Source organism: Anser anser (assembly GCF_964211835.1).
Source record: "Anser anser genome assembly, chromosome: 30".
Taxonomy (NCBI): Eukaryota; Metazoa; Chordata; class Aves; order Anseriformes; family Anatidae; genus Anser; species Anser anser.
In genome coordinates, this window is record NC_139751.1 from 850,189 (window position 1) to 858,297 (window position 8,109).

Here is an 8,109-nt window from a genome sequence, read left to right on the forward strand (position 1 = left end):
CTGAGAGGACCGGGCCCTGCAAACGTGATGTTTCTCCTACCTATCTGTAGAGGTGTTAGCGTTCATGAAGACACATAATCCACAAAGTGATTATATGAAGGTGCTTTATTAGGCGCCGGAAGTTAGGGGCATGCCCGCCCAAATCTAACTTCGTCTGATTTGTTCTCTCAGTTCTCCTTTATCTCCTAAGATATTACATATTCTATACATATATACATATATACATATCACTTGCCGAGGCGATGGGCTCCGGGGCAGATGCGTTCTGCAGGAGAGCGGGGGATCGGGACAGGCAGGGCTTTTTTTCCGACATCGAGGCCGCTCGAGGGAGCCGCCAGGACCCGGCAGCCTCCGCGAGGGAGGCTGACGAGGCGTAGGCGGAGCCAGCAGCGCCCCCTCCCCGGCCGTTCAAAAGCAGCCCCTAGGGAGCGCGAGCGACCAGGAGCGCAGCGACCAAGGCGGGCAAACAGGGCGGGGCACGTCAGAAGGGTGGGCGCGGCAGTTTGCACGGCAGTGCGCGCAGGCAGGGCGAGCAGGGGGGGCGGACAGGGCAGAGTTTCCCCCCGCCCATAAGAACAACACCTTTAACGGCTGTCGACTGCTAGCTGGGCTGCGATGGTCTTCACCAGGCAGAGCGCTCTCTCTAGAGAGTCTGTGGCCACCCAGACTGACCACCTGCTCAACAATGCGGCAGTTCAGGTCTCTGGGTGCAGGGACTGTCTGAGCCTGTTGCTGCCATCTGAGGGAGGCAGAGGCACCGTGTGTGTGAGGTGCGAGCAGGTGGATGACCTGGTCCGCCTGGTGGCAGAACTCAAAGAGGAGGTGGAGAGGTTGAGGGCTCTTAGGGAGCGTGAGCGGGAGATAGACTGGTGGAGCGACTCCCTGCAGGGCCTGAAGGAGAGGTAGCAGGGTGAGACACCCCAAATAGGGATGGACCACCTGCCCTGTTGCTGTCGGGCAGAGGGAGGGGACCTAGAAGTTGAGGAGGGATGGAGACAGGTCCCTGCTCGACCTTTCAGGCAACGCCCCCCCCTACCGGCCCCACCTTCCCAGGTGCCCTTACGTAACAGATTTGAGGCCCTGGAGCTTGAGAGACCGGTGGGTGAGGACGAGGTAGAAAGTCTACCCAGGAGGATGCCTAGGGCGAGGAAGCCGACTCCACGCCTCAAGACTGCCTCCACCAAGAAAGACAGAAGGGTGATCGTAGTAGGCGACTCCCTTCTCAGGGGAACAGAGGGTCCTATTTGTCGACCTGACCCTACCCGTAGGGAAGTCTGCTGCCTCCCTGGGGCCAGGGTCAGGGATGTTGCCAGGAAGCTTCCCAACCTGATTCGCCCCTCTGACTACTACCCTCTTTTGATAGTCCAGGCTGGCAGTGATGATATTGATGAGAGAAGCCTGAAGGCTATCAAACGGGACTTTAGGGGACTGGGACGGTTAGTGGATGGAGCGGGAGTACAGGTGGTGTTTTCGTCTATCCCTGCAGTAGCAGGGAGGGGTACCGAGAGGACACGGAAAGCCCACCTGATTAACACGTGGCTCAGAGGCTGGTGCCAACACAGAAATGTTGGGTTTTTTGACCATGGGGCGCTTTACTCGGCACCCGGCCTGATGGCCGCAGACGGGTCCCTATCTCTAAGGGGAAAACGGATCCTAGCCCAGGAGCCGGCAGGGCTCGTTGAGAGGGCTTTAAACTAGGAAAGAAGGGGGATGGGGCTGAAAGAAGGCTTGTTGGAGCTGTGCCGGGGGGAACAATGGCAAAGCCGGGGAAGAAGGCAATGGCCCGACTGAAGTGCATCTACACTAATGCACACAGCATGGGTAACAAACAGGAGGAGCTGGAAGCCATCGTGCAGCGGGAAGGCTATGACTTGGTTGCCATCACGGAAACGTGGTGGGACCACTCTCGTGACTGGAGAGCTGCAATGTCTGGCTATAGGCTCTTCAGAAGGGACAGGCAGCACAGAAGGGGTGGTGGTGTGGCTCTCTATATTAGAGAGTGTTTTGACGTTGAGGAACTCGAGGCTGGGAATGATAAGGTTGAGTCCCTATGGGTTAGGATCAGAGGGAAGGCCAACAAGGCAAGCATCCTGGTGGGGGTCTGTTATAGACCACCGAACCAGGATGAGGAGACTGATGAGGAGTTCTACAGGCAGCTGGCAGAAAACGCAAAATCGTCAGCGCTTGTTCTCGTGGGGGACTTCAACTTGCCAGACATATCCTGGAAGCACAACACAGCCCAGAGAAAGCAGTCTAGGAGGTTTCTGGAGAGCGTGGAAGATAGCTTCCTGACGCAGCTGGTTAGAGAGCCTACCAGGGGAGGTGCCCCGCTAGACCTTCTGTTCACAAACAGTGACGGACTGGTGGGAGATGTGGTGGTCGAGAGCTGTCTTGGGCAGAGTGACCACGAAATGGTTCAGTTCTCTATTCTTGGCGAAGTCAGGAAGGGGACCAGTAAAACCGCTGTCTTGGACGTCCGGAGGGCTGACTTTGAGCTGTTCGGGACACTGGTTGGCAGAGTCCCTTGGGAGGAGGCTCTGAAGGGCAAAGGAGTCCAGGAAGGCTGGGCACTCCTCAAGAAGGAAATCTTAATGGCTCAGGAGCGGTCTGTCCCCCCGTGCCCAAAGACGAGCCGACACGGAACTAGACCGGCCTGGCTGAGCAGAGAGTTCTGGCTCGAGCTTAGGAGAAAAAGGAGGGTTTATAATCTTTGGAAAAGAGGGCGGGCTACTCAAGAGGACTATAAGGATGTTGCGAGGCTGTGCAGGGACAAAATTAGAAAGGCCAAAGCTCATCTGGAGCTCAATCTGGCTACTGCCGTTAAAGATAACAAAAAACGTTTTTACAAATACATCAACACAAAAAGGAGGACTAAGGAGAATCTCCATCCTTTACTGGATGCGGGGGGAAACTTAGTTACAAAAGATGAGGAAAAGGCTGAGGTGCTCAATGCTTTCTTTGCCTCAGTCTTTAGCGGCAAGACCGGTTGTTCTCTGGATACCTGGTACCATGAGCTGGTGGAAGGGGATGGGGAGCAGGATGTAGCCCTCGCTATCCATGAGGAAATGGTTGGCGACCTGCTACAACACTTGGATGTACACAAGTCGATGGGGCCGGATGGGATCCACCCGAGGGTACTGAGCGAACTGGCGGAGGAGCTGTCCAAGCCGCTTTCCATTATTTGTCGGCAGTCCTGGCTATCAGGGGAGGTCCCAGTCGACTGGCGGCTAGCAAACGTGACGCCCATCTACAAGAAGGGCCGGAGGGTAGACCCGGGGAACTATAGGCCTGTTAGCTTGACCTCAGTGCCAGGGAAGCTCATGGAGCAGATTATCTTGAGTGTCATCACGCGGCACTTGCAGGGCAACCAGGCAATCAGGCCCAGTCAGCATGGGTTTATGAAAGGTAGGTCCTGCCTGACGAACCTGATCTCCTTCTATGACCAAGTGACGCGCTTGGTGGATGAGGGGAAGGCTGTGGATGTGATCTACCTTGACTTCAGTAAGGCTTTTGACACCGTCTCCCACAACATTCTCCTCAAGAAACTGGCTGCTCGTGGCTTGGACTGGCGTACGCTTTGTTGGGTTAAAAACTGGCTGGATGGCCGGGCCCAAAGAGTTGTGGTGAATGGAGACAAATCCAGTTGGAGGCCGGTTACTAGTGGAGTCCCCCAGGGCTCAGTGCTGGGGCCGGTCCTCTTTAATATCTTTATCGATGACTGGATGAGGGGATCGAGTGCACCCTCAGTAAGTTTGCAGATGACACCAAGTTAGGTGCGTGTGTCGATCTGCTCGAGGGAAGGAAGGCTCTGCAGGAGGATCTGGATAGGCTGGACCGATGGGCTGAGGTCAACTGCATGAAGTTCAACAAGGCCAAGTGCCGGCTCCTGCATCTGGGGCGTAACAACCCCAAGCAGCGCTACAGGCTGGGAGATGAGTGGTTGGAAAGCTGCCTGGCGGAGAGGGACCAGGGAGTACTGGTTGATAGGCAGCTGAATATGAGCCAGCAGTGTGCTCAGGTGGCCAAGAAGGCCAACAGCATCCTGGCTTGCATAAGAAGCAGTGTGGCCAGCAGGTCTAAGGAGGTGATTGTCCCCCTGTACTCGGCTCTGGTGAGGCCGCACCTCGAGTACTGTGTTCAGTTTTGGGCCCCTCGTTACAAGAAGGACACGGAGGTGCTCGAGAGAGTCCAGAGAAGGGCGACGAAGCTGGTGAGGGGTCTGGAGAACAAGTCTTACGAGGAGCGGCTGAGGGAGCTGGGGTTGTTTAGCCTGGAGAAGAGGAGGCTCAGGGGAGACCTCATCGCTCTCTATAGGTACCTTAAAGGAGGCTGTAGAGAGGTGGGGGTTGGTCTATTCTCCCACGTGCCTGGTGACAGGACGAGGGGCAATGGGCTAAAGTTGCGCCAGGGGAGGTTTAGGTTGGATGTTAGGAAGAACTTCTTTACTGAAAGGGTTGTTAGGCATTGGAATGGACTGCCCATTCCAATGGAGGTGGTTGAGTCACCATCCCTGGAGGTCTTTAAAAGACGTTTAGATGTAGCCCTTAGTGAGATGGTTTAGTGGAGGACTTGTTAGTGTTAGGGCTGAGGTTGGACTAGATGATCTTGGAGGTCTCTTCCAACCTAGACGATTCTGTGATATGCATTAGGTTTCACAACTCATCTATGCATATTCATTTCCTAGCTCCGCCTAGCCTCGCTTCATATGCTAATTATCTTATCAGTCCTTCTGCGCTTGCCTACTACTCTCTGGTGGTCGTCCGGGTGGTCGTCGGGATGAAGTAAGATGTCTTCATCAGAGTTGAACTTTTTAACCTTTCCTTCTCACGCATGCTCTCTGAGCCCTCGGTCTCAGTCCAAACCGCAAGGTTGGTTTGATCCAGTTCCCAGGGTCCAAGAAGCCCCAGTTATCTAGATGTCTTGCAAATGGAGCATTCTTTTAATCCTCCTTACTCCTCCTCATGAATCGGTGCATTCTCTCACGCTACCCTTGCACATATATTTTGTATCTTCCAAGCGCAGCCCCGGAACAGTACATCGCAAATGTAACATATTAAGCAATATTGTATTATTTCATCTTCTATTACTAACATTTCCCCCCTTTGAAAGTATTTCACTCCTTTCGAGGAGAGCAAATGCTTTCACTAACTAACTAAAATGTTTTACACTCAGTGCTCACCAATAACATATTCAAGGAAAATTACAACATTACGCATCAAGAAAATTACAAAGATTAGGATTGTCACAACATTTCATAAGTCCACCACTTCTGCTTTATGTTACATTCGCTCTTCTGGTTGGGTTCACTTGATCTGGAACCGATTTTGTCTATTCGGTTTTCATTCCATTTCGCCTCCTGGGTTCCTCAGATTCTTTCTCTGAAATCCGAAGTCGTTATATGCCGGTGGAGGGTATTGCGGATGTGGTTCCATATGCCGAGCAATGGTTTGCATCACTGTCCAATTCCAGGTTGTCTTCCTTAGGATCAGACTTTTCAGCATTATAAATGTTAACTAAATTCGTACCCCTACAATCACCAATATAATTATCGTCTCCAGTAAGGACTTAACCCAATTACTAATATTCCATCCACTAAAAATGTTATCCAACCAGCTTGTTGTCATATCTTTCTCTTCCTGCTCTGCATCTTGTTCCACTCAAGCCAGTTGTTCTATGACATGTTCTACATCAATAGTCACATTTGAAATGTGGATGCAGCAATGATCAAGATGATCTTTTAGAAATCCGCATACTCCATGTTCCTTTAATAACAGTGTATCTAATGCCAATCGATTTTGTAGCACCATTTTAGTTGTAGCTTGTAGTTGGATATTAAGGTCTCTAAAGCCTTCTTTCGTGGCTCTCGCGAGCCTACTCACTTGTCCTGTAAGTTTATAAATCATTTCCCTATTTCGATAAGTAGCTACCTGTGCAAATAGAGATTCTAACGCCCAACTGAATTTTACTCCACCCGAGGGTTCATGCCATATATCTTCATCTGCCCCTTCTTCTAAACTTCTTTTTGCCCTACTAATTTGTAGGGTTTCCAACTTTCCCTTAAAAGGAGACTTTTTCCATATTGGACACAGTGTGGGGAGGGAGTCCTAGAGTTATTGCTTTTACTTCCCCATCTATCGGCAGGTGTGTAGTCCAAGTTCCATCACTGGCTGTTTGTACTTTGTACTTTGGCTTCCTGGCAGATTTTACTGATCTGTCCCTTTAGAGTCTGGTTCATCCTTTCTACCTGTCCACTAGATTGGGGTCTCCATGCAGTATGTAAATTCCAAGAAATTCCTAAGAGCCGGCTTACGTCTTTAACCACAGATGCAACAAAGTGGGGTCCCCTATCCGAGGATATTCCTAATGGTACCCCAAATCTCAGAATGATTTCCCGCAGTAACCATTTTGCTGTCTCTTTAGCTTGATTGGTGCGACAGGGAAGGGCTTCTGGCCATCCGGAAAAGGTGTCAACCCCTACTAACAAATACCTATATCCCCTGGTCCTAGGTAACTCTACAAAAATCAGCTTGCCAGTAATCTCCTGGTTCTATTCCTACTCTAACTCTTCCCATCTCAGCATGTTTTCTTGCCACTGGATTATTTTTCAGACAAATCTCACACTTTGACGTTACTGATGTTGCCATTGTTAACATATGTGTCGAGACAATGCTACGTTTTAAAAATGTTACCATTGCCTCTGCACCCCAGTGACAGTCATTATGTCTTGTCTGAAGTATTTCTCGCATCACCAAGGGGGGTGTTACTACCTGGCCCGTAGCGGTTACATACCATCCATCAGAGTTCTTTCGGGCCTTCAGGAGATTTGCTAATTTCTCATCCTCTGGCGAATATCTTGGTTTCTTGGGAAGATTAAGACGAGTGGGGCCTACCTTGAGTGGTACCAAAGCCATTACATTCCACACCTCCCGAGCAATTTGTCGAGCTGCTCGATCTGCCAGCCGATTCCCTTCTGATATTTTCGAGGTTCCTCCTTGATGGGCTTTACAGTGCATAATAGCCACTTGTTTTGGTTTTTGTACCGCGTTTATCAAATTTAACACCTCCTCTTGATATCTTATATTGGCCCCTTGTGAGGACAACAGCCCTCTTTCTTTCCATAATGCTCCATGAACATGGTCTACTCCAAAAGCGTACTTTGAATCTGTCCAAATATTTACCATCTTTCCTTTACTCAGTTCCAGTGCTCGAGTTAGGGCTATCAGTTCCGCTCGCTGTGCTGATGTTTCAGGTGGTAAAGGTTTTGCTTCGATTACTGTCTTCAGGGTTGTTACTGCATACCCTGCATATCGTGTTCCATTCTCCACAAAACTACTACCATCAGTAAAAAGTTCCCAGTCATACCTTTCAAGGGGTACACCCTTCAAATCCTCGCGGCTGGCATGGGTATGCTCGATTATTTCCACACATTTGTGTTCCAACGGTCCTTCTTCTGGAACAGTTCCTAGAAATACTGCTGGATTTAACAGGTTAGTTGTTTTCAAGGTTACGTCATCTTGTTCAGTTAGTATTGCCTGATATTTCATCATTCGGCTGGGTGATAACCAGTGGCCCCCCTTTTGTTCTAAAACAGTTGTTACCATATGTGGTACAAAAACTTCAATACGTTTTCCCAAGGTAAGTTTCCTTGCTTCCTGGATTAAGAGAACTGTTGCCGCTACTGCCCGCAAACATGAGGGCCATCCTGCACTTACAGCATCCAGTTGCTTAGAAATGTATCCCACAGGTCTTTTCCAGCTTCCCAGTCGCTGGGTTAGTACCCCTAGTGCTAGTCGTTGTCTTTCATGTACAAATAACTGGAAATCTTTTGATAAATCTGGTAGGCCCAAAGCTGGTGACTTCATTAGGGCGTCTTTAAGTTTCTTGAAAGCTTCTTTCTGTATTTTTCCCCAAATAAAATCCTGTGCCTTCTGAGCTTCATAAAGGGGCTTAGCTATGAGTCCATAATCCATTATCCATAATCTGCACCAGCCAGCCATTCCTAAGAAGGCCCTTAGCTCATGGAGATTTTGAGGTTCCGGGATGGTGCATATAGCTTTTATCCTATTGACACCCAGACTTCTTTGTCCCTGGGAAATCTCACACCCCAAA